At 46.3% G+C, this 7,972-nt stretch overlaps 1 long non-coding RNA gene across 1 annotated transcript; it reads right to left on the reverse strand.

Moving 5' to 3' along the window:
- Positions 1–2,429: 2,429 nt before the first annotated feature.
- Positions 2,430–7,621, reverse strand: LOC131487491 (uncharacterized). Its single transcript, XR_009249782.1, has 5 exons — positions 7,439–7,621; positions 7,224–7,328; positions 6,140–7,144; positions 5,427–5,472; positions 2,430–3,741 (listed from the first exon to the last, which is right to left on the reverse strand). It is a non-coding gene; the product is annotated as an uncharacterized LOC131487491 (long non-coding RNA).
- Positions 7,622–7,972: the final 351 nt, after the last annotated feature.

Consider the following 7,972-nt stretch of genomic DNA (forward strand, 5'->3'; position numbering starts at 1 on the left):
AAAATAAGCCTGGACTCTGGAGGTAGGGCAAGGACTGGTAGGAAGCCTTTGGCGGCTGTGGGTTCCCATTGTTTTCCATCCAGCACAGCCAGCCATGAAACTGATAGATTAGTGTGTGTTTCAAATGGTTCATGACTTAGAGGGAGAGGGGTGTAGTTACCAGCCCCAGGACCCAGCCCTGGACCTGCGCATAGCAGGAGCTCATCAATATGTTTTGAATGAAGATGTGAAAGAATGGGCCCGTGATCACATTAGCAGAGAGAGGGGGTCTTGAAGAAATGGAACCAGGGCAGAGAAATTAGAGAGAATGGGGTGGGAGAGTGGGGAAAAGTTTTGCAATAAAATATACAAGTAGTAAGGACTGACCCATGTGGGGGCGTGTGGGGGATCATGGGACCCTGGGGGCACCCGAAGGGCTAATGCGTGTGGTGAGAGTGGCATTAAGCTTGAGGGCACACAGCTGAGTGACACATCAGGAGATGATGTCTGAGGTGGGATGGGGGCAGGAGTGATAGCTGGGAAAAGGAGCCCATAAAGAGTGGTGTTAAAGACACAGGGCTAAAATCGGCACTGTAGCAGAGACCAAGGGGCTCAGCAGGACAGACAATCCTTCATGTGGACAGTGGATGAGACAAGGCTCCCAAAGGTAGTGGGCAAGGCTGTGAGATAGGCTCTGATGGATGAGTGCCTGGGATATGGACTGAGCTAGCTAAACTCTTAAGCTCCCTCCCAGCTTTGGGAATTTCCATTTGACAGGTTAAACCTGAAACCAGGCTAATCCCTTCTCACCTGGATGCTGTCCAGAACTGAGATTTCTTTAGCCGATGAGCCAGGAGTCCAAGCCTGCTGGGGCCTGTGCAGAACAGCCATGGAGCCTGCCTCTCACCTACCTGTTCTTTCTGCAACCATGAGAGGGGCTGGGAGTGTTCAGCTTGCAGTAAATGTGGCCTGAGATGACGTTCCAAATGATGACCTCTCCATCATAACTGGAAGTCACGAGAAGAAAAGGTGGGCATTGAGCCACACAGAGGATGTCCTCTTTGTGCCCATGGTTCTGAGAAGGAGACAGATGGAGAGGGACAGGGTAAGAAATCAAATTCCCAATCACCCATAGCTAGTTCTCCTTCATCTGATCCCTAAGACAGAGGATGCAGACGGGTTCCTCCTCCTGTGCTTGCCCACGATGGAGACTCACCTAGAACCTCATGACCCGGCCCCAAGGATCAGGGCATCCTTCCAGGCAGGAGTCTGTGTACAGGTCAGCCAGAGAGGTGCTGCCTCTCCTTGGGTCAGTTCTACTACCTTCCCCAGGGAAGTGATAATCCTAGCAGCTTCCTGACCTCCCCACACAGCTGGCAAATGGAGCATTTGCAAGGAGCCCTGTTTGGGGCTGAAATGGTGATGGCAATGGGATAATGGAAACCAGCTCTGGGCCAAGGTGGTTTGGCTTCCCAACAGCTCAGTTCTAAGCTCCAGAGTGTGCTGTCCCTTGACTTGATTCCTACAGGGCTCCCATCTGCGGCTTACACACGCAGTTAGGAATTTAGATCACCTACTCTCCTCGAAAGGAGGATTTGGATATGGATCCTTAAGAAAGACAAGAAACCAAAATGGAGTTTTTTGAGGGCAGTGCTGCAGAGAGCTTAAAGAGCCCCCGGCCACAGTCCCTCAACATCCTCACTGGGGTACAGTTTCCATGTGAAGAAAATTGGCTTCTCCTGGTGCTGTAGAGGCATCATTTCTCCCTTGCCCTCACATACTTTCCACAGAGTGTCCCCTGGGGACCTGTCCATGTCATCTAAGATGTCCCTTCTGCCTGAAAGTGGCTGGGAAGGTGGTGGCATAAGACAGTTGGAAAAGAGAAGGTCAACGGCTCTCTCTTTCCCACAATCTTCTGCCAAATCCTGTCTCCTTCTGTGACTCGTGACCATGTATGTCTGGGATCCTCCTCCTCCTATGACCCCCCCACTGCCCACACCATGAAGTGTACATGCCTTAGCATGACTGTCAAGCTCTAACTTTTCAACCTCATTTCCCTCCTGTGTCTGATGCCCCAGCCCCTCAAACTTTTCATAGCCCTCCAGACAACATGCTTTTCATGCATGCTTCCCGACTTGGCTCATGCTTTCATGCTTTCCCCCTTCCCATCATCTACATTGCTTTCCTCACCTCAGCCTCCTGGGAAAATCCTAGTAATCTTTCGATCTCCTGTGTGATGTTAGAGCAAAGTTAATAGTTCCCACCTCTAGGCTTCTCCCACATCTTTTACGTTATTATATCATTTGTCACATTGCATGATTATTATTTCCGTAGTTTATCTCCTCACCAGGCTGTGAGATTCTGGGCCAAGAATCACATTGTTTTTTAAAAATATTTTTTAACGTTTATTTATCCTTGAGAGACAGAGCATGAGCAGGGAAGGGGCAAAGAGAGAGGGAGACACAGAATCTGAAACAGTCTCCAGGCTCTGAGCTGTCAGCACAGAGATCGACGTGGGGCTCGAACCCACGAACCATGAGATCATGACCTGAGCCGAAGTCGGATGCTCAACTGACTGGGCCACCCAGGCACCCCAGGAATCACATTTTATTCACGTTGTATCTCCTGGGCCTATCCATTAAGCATGACACTATAAAAGTGCCCAAAAATACGTGTTGAGCGAGTTAATAGTTGAATAAATAAATATTTGGATGCACTAACACTTCACTGACTTGTCTGACAATGCCTCCTTGCAATGGCCTTCACTTCCAGGCATTTTCTACACGACTTTGTTCTTTCACTCAATAATCACTAATCTGCGAACTCCGGGAAGGCAGAGATCATGAGATGACCCTTTTGATCATAACTTCATCTTCAGTGAACAAAGCACACTTGGTCCACAATCTGCACTTGGCATATGCTAGTTGAATGGAATCAAATCAATTAGGCATTGCTATAAAGTGGGCACTGGGCTAGGTCCTGGGAATACCATGGTGAAGGCAGACAAGGCCTGGCCTCATGGAGTTTGTATTCTAGTGACTTGTACCTTTTGGAATGTTTATGGGGGTTTAAGGTAGGGTTGAGCTGTAACACACGGTTGGGCACAGTGACTTTGCTTTCTTAGCACTTGTCTTATTGGCTTGGCATCCAGACAATTTTGAGGGAGGTCATTCAACCATAGGAGGCTGTAGAAAGTTGGGGCACTTTGCTAATAAGAATCACAAGAAGTCTCCCGGTTATGGGCCCCCAACAAGCCACAGGGCAGGAATGTCATCTCTTCGGCTCCCTGGCTGCCCAAAGGTGACACAGCAAATGCATACAATTTTGCATGCCAAGCAGAAACAGGAAGTACATGCTTCTTTGAGGAAAGTCACACCCACCACATCTTGGGCTGGCATTCCTGTATTACACGAATCCTGGCTGAGCTCATGGAGAGCTGCGTGGATTGGCTTCTGTAGCCCCATGCCCCAATCTGAACACAAGGCCATCACTTTTCCTGGAGGGGAAGCAGCTGCCTGGAGCCCAGTACTTCTGGCTCTGCCTGGACCCCCGTCATGATTCCTGCCACAGAGGAGGTTTTTGAGATCCTTGTGACAACCCTAGGCAGGCCCAGGAGAGTCAGGGTGAGTCTCTGAGTGACAGATATCCTCAACATGTGCCACTGTTTGGGTTGAGAGCCAGACAGTGTGGACCAGGGCTCACCAGGTCATCCTGCCAGTGTGGCTGCGGCTTCCAGAAGTGATGAAAGTCACATGGTGCACCCTGTATGCAAAGCCAAGGAAGAGACGTTGTATAAGCAGTAAAATGAGCTGCCAACACACTCACAGCTTCAGAGAGAAGGTGTTGGCACATTTTATAACCCTACCCCTCACCCCACCAGTGATGTAGTTTTTCGAAATGTCAAAGCAAATTCCTCTAGTGCTAGTGGGAATAAAAAGCAATCCACTTCTGACGTTTGGGTGATTGCATTTCAACAAATCATATGTCAACCGACAAACTCTCCTTGGATGGTCTGCATAGCTTTGCCTTCATAATAAGAAGCCATAGCCGCTGCATGTGTTAAAACAAAAGCCGTCAGCTCAGGAACCTATAATACCAAAGGATGGATTCAACACCAGAGCTTCTCAGGTAGTCGTCTCTCAAATCATCTGGGAATGCAAGGCTTAGGCTGTGAAATACGGCTCGCCTTCAAACGAATAAAGAACTTACAATGTTTAAAGACCTTCAGAAATCCATGACCATCCAGCATAGTGAGCAGGGGAAATAAAATGTCACAGGTAGATTTAAAACTTAGTTTCAGTCAGCATTTTCAACTTCTCCTGTCCCTGAATCCTTTCTCCATCTCTAAGCAATAAAAAAATACTTTTCCCCCCAGAGATGCTTATAGATGGCATTTCATCTCCTCTTCCCACTTACAGAGGGACCAGGGCATAAAGACAAGGTGGGAGGAAGAAGGGAGAAAGTAAGGGCTGGACAATTGACAGAGTGGTTAGCCCTCACTTAGGGGCAAGGATATGCGAGATATGCTGACGCCCCAGCGTGCCCGGGGAGGAGGGAGCATGACAGCCCGGGTATGAGGGGTAAGAATACATGGCAAAGTGTGGAGAGCTCCACATTCCAGGCACGGTCTGCTCTGAATTCCCAGGGATGCCCTCTGTGCCTCTGATAGCTCTTCTAGCTAACGCTTCGTGATACTGCGACTTACGATAAGAAATAGGTATTCGGTCTCTGTCCCCACTTCTGGCAGATAGCTCCTAAAACCCTTGGAATTCCCTAAGTGCTGAGAGCATGGGAGGTGTCTGAAGTTGGTGGGGGGGCACAAAGACCGGGCTTGTGGGACTGAGCCTGTAACCTGTGGATCTGATGCTATCCCTGGGTAGATGGGCCAGGATTGAGCTGAATTGTAGGACACCAGCTGGTGTCAGAGAATTGATTGTTGATGTGGGAACCAGCGCCCTCCCAGAGTTAGGTGAAGGGTCATTATACTTCCTCCCATAAAAGAGAGCTAGAGGGGTGCCTGGGTGGCTCAGTCAGTTAAGCGTCTGCCTTCGGTTCAGGTCATGATCTCATGATTCATGAGTTGGAGCCCCACATCGGGCTTTCTGATGTCAGTACAGAGCGCGCTTCAGATCCTTTGTGCTCCTCTTTCTCTGCCCCTGCCCCACTATGTCTATCTTAAAAATAAATAAATAAACTTAAAAAAAAGAAAACTAGAGGGAAGAAACAGAAACAAAAACCAAAGTAGAAAAGGTTTCTAAAAGGGAGGAAGAGAGGGAGGGAGGAAATTCTTCTGTCTCTATCATGGCTTCACTTGTAGAGAGAGCAGAAGTCTAAAGAACTACTACAAACTGATTTTAGTGTGAAAAGAATCAAGGGTAGGGTTGGTGGGGAGAGGATAGCAATCTGAAGCAGGGTTTTGAATAGCTCATTTTGTACATTTCACTTACAAAATACACATTTATTCTTCTGTCCCATCCAACAGCTATGATGCACCTAGAACAGTAACAGAGTAGTAGTACATCTCAATACTTGAGCTTATCATCTCTTTACTTTTTGCAAGCAATCAATACTGTGGTTTAATTTTGCCATGTCTATATGATAAATGGAGAGAGCAAGATAAAATGTGATTTGATAAATTAGGGTCAGCGCTTTCACTGCTACTTAAGGGATCTATAATTTCCGAGGTCTATGGATGCTACTCCAGGAGCAGTTGCCCTCCTGAAGGTTAAGTGATCCTAAGAGCTCGGTTGAAACACGGAGGCAAGGGCACAAACAGAAGCCAATCGGGAATTGTTTTCACTCTTTTTGTGTTCAGGAGAGAATTTATTGGAATTTTATTCTTGGCCTTGTGGCTGCTGAATTTAATTACTCCGGTAATCTAGTCTGTGATTTATTCTTCAAGAAAGCATTTGGTGGAGAGATACAGTGTTCCCTATCTCTACCTCTAAATAGTCATCAAAATGTGCAGAGAATTGCTTCCAATATTCTAGAAGAGCCTAGTTGCCTAAATTACCATCAGGGAGCAACCAGGGTCCTCGGGGATGCTTTGACATATTTCCTTCTGGAAAATTCCCTTCATTGTCTTAGTGTCCTCCTCCAGCATAGATTTTGTATCAAAAAGATGCATCCCCCTCTTACATCCAAGCTGAATATAACTCACTTATTTTGGTTCACCTCCAAGTAGGTACAATCACAGACTTCACTTTGCTTTTCATCTAGAAAGATAACATTGTCAACTTCTATTAGACATTCTTCTTTATTAGTCCTTAAATCAGTTTACACATGTTGTCTCAGTTCAATGATGATTGGGGAAAAGTTGCATACTAACTTTCTAGTTTTCAGACCACAGTTAGGTGTCTTTCAAACCACCAAAGCCCTGCTGGTTTCCTGCACACCCCCCTGCCCCCCGCATTGCCCTAAAATGCTGGTTCTGCCCTTGCTCAGCTTTGGGAAGAAGCTCACCTTCTCCTGACAGGACCCTACACGGTGCCCGGCCCCTCCTGAGTGAGGAGACAAGTGAACACAGGCAGGTCAAAAGCAGAACTTGGAATCACAAACTCATTACTTTGAGTGATTTTTGTCTTTTTTTACTTTGGATTCTTTTATATTCTCTGGTAGTTGAAAAGTTTTTGCCTCTTATCTTCCTCATGGAAAGTCAACAGGCCAGAATTGTGGAAATTCGACCAAAATCAGGTACAGCACATGAACAAGTGGAAAAGTGGCCTTGGAAAAAAAAAATCACTAACACACAAAACAGACTAGCTTTTAGTTTGCTCATCCATATTTTGACTTATGTGATGTTTAAAATGTTTAGAAAGCTAAGCTCTTTTAAGAACGCAAATAAACATACCGGGTGATGAAGGAGCAGGTGCACAAGGCTTAGCTGGGAGCACATACATTCATGTAAAGTACGTCTCTCCTCAGTAGAAGTTTAAAGTCATTGGTAAAATGAAGGGCCAGAGAAAAAGAATGTAGGATTGTCACGTGCACCCTAGATCCCATCTCATTTGTTTCTTCTACCTTGACAACAAATGCCCAATCTTGCATCATTATGTTATGGGGAGCCTTGGTAGGAAGCGACTTGGCATGTTTCAGTGTGTGCAGACAATGTCCGTTGTTGTAGCTCCATATCTTCAGACAGCCGTCTCTGCCCCCAGTGACTAGCCTGGAAACAGTCTTCTGTTAGGAAATCATGTCAGAGAGCTCACTGCCTAATGGCTGAAGCTACTGGAGAAGACACATACCTTCTTCCACTGGAGTCAAAGGTCAGAATGTGATTCCAGCATTGCCATGAGCCCCAGTAAATCCAGAAACAGACTTCCTGTTTCAAAGTCCCATACTTTTACCACCTGTATCCGGAAGTGGAAAAAAAATAGTGACCTTGAGATACTGGCTATCAAATTAAAGGGAATTTGCATTCAGAAGTCTAGTGCCACAGATATGTAAGATGAAAACTTACCCCGAAGGCATCTTTACTTCCAATACAAGTTGGCTTACCTTGGTGTATTCATTTGCTGGGCTATATTATAAAATACCACAGAACAGGGGGATTAAACAATAGACATTTAGTTTCTCACAGCTCTTGGGGCTGGAAGTCCAAGATCAAATTGTTTGCAGGTTTGGTTTCTTTTGAGGCGTCTCTTCCTGGCTTGCAAATGGCCACCTTCTCATTGTGTCCTCACATGGTCTTTCCCCTGTGTATGCACACCCAGGGTTTTCTTATGTGTCCAAATTTTCTCTTGTTATACGGACACCAGTCAGATTGGCTCAGGACCCACCCTAATATCCTCATTTTAACTTAATCCCCTCTTTAAAGGCTCTATCTCCGCATGCAGTCACATTCTGAGCTGCTGGGATTGGGCCTTCAACATAGGAATATCCGGGAAACAAAATTCATCCCATAACACTCAGCGAGAAGATTAGAAAATTTAGAAATCTTTGGGTAAAAATCTCCTGACTACCTAGGCTCAGAGAAATAGGTGTGGATTGAATT

This window comes from Neofelis nebulosa, chromosome 1, assembly GCF_028018385.1.
Source record: "Neofelis nebulosa isolate mNeoNeb1 chromosome 1, mNeoNeb1.pri, whole genome shotgun sequence".
In the NCBI taxonomy this organism is placed as follows: domain Eukaryota; kingdom Metazoa; phylum Chordata; class Mammalia; order Carnivora; family Felidae; genus Neofelis; species Neofelis nebulosa.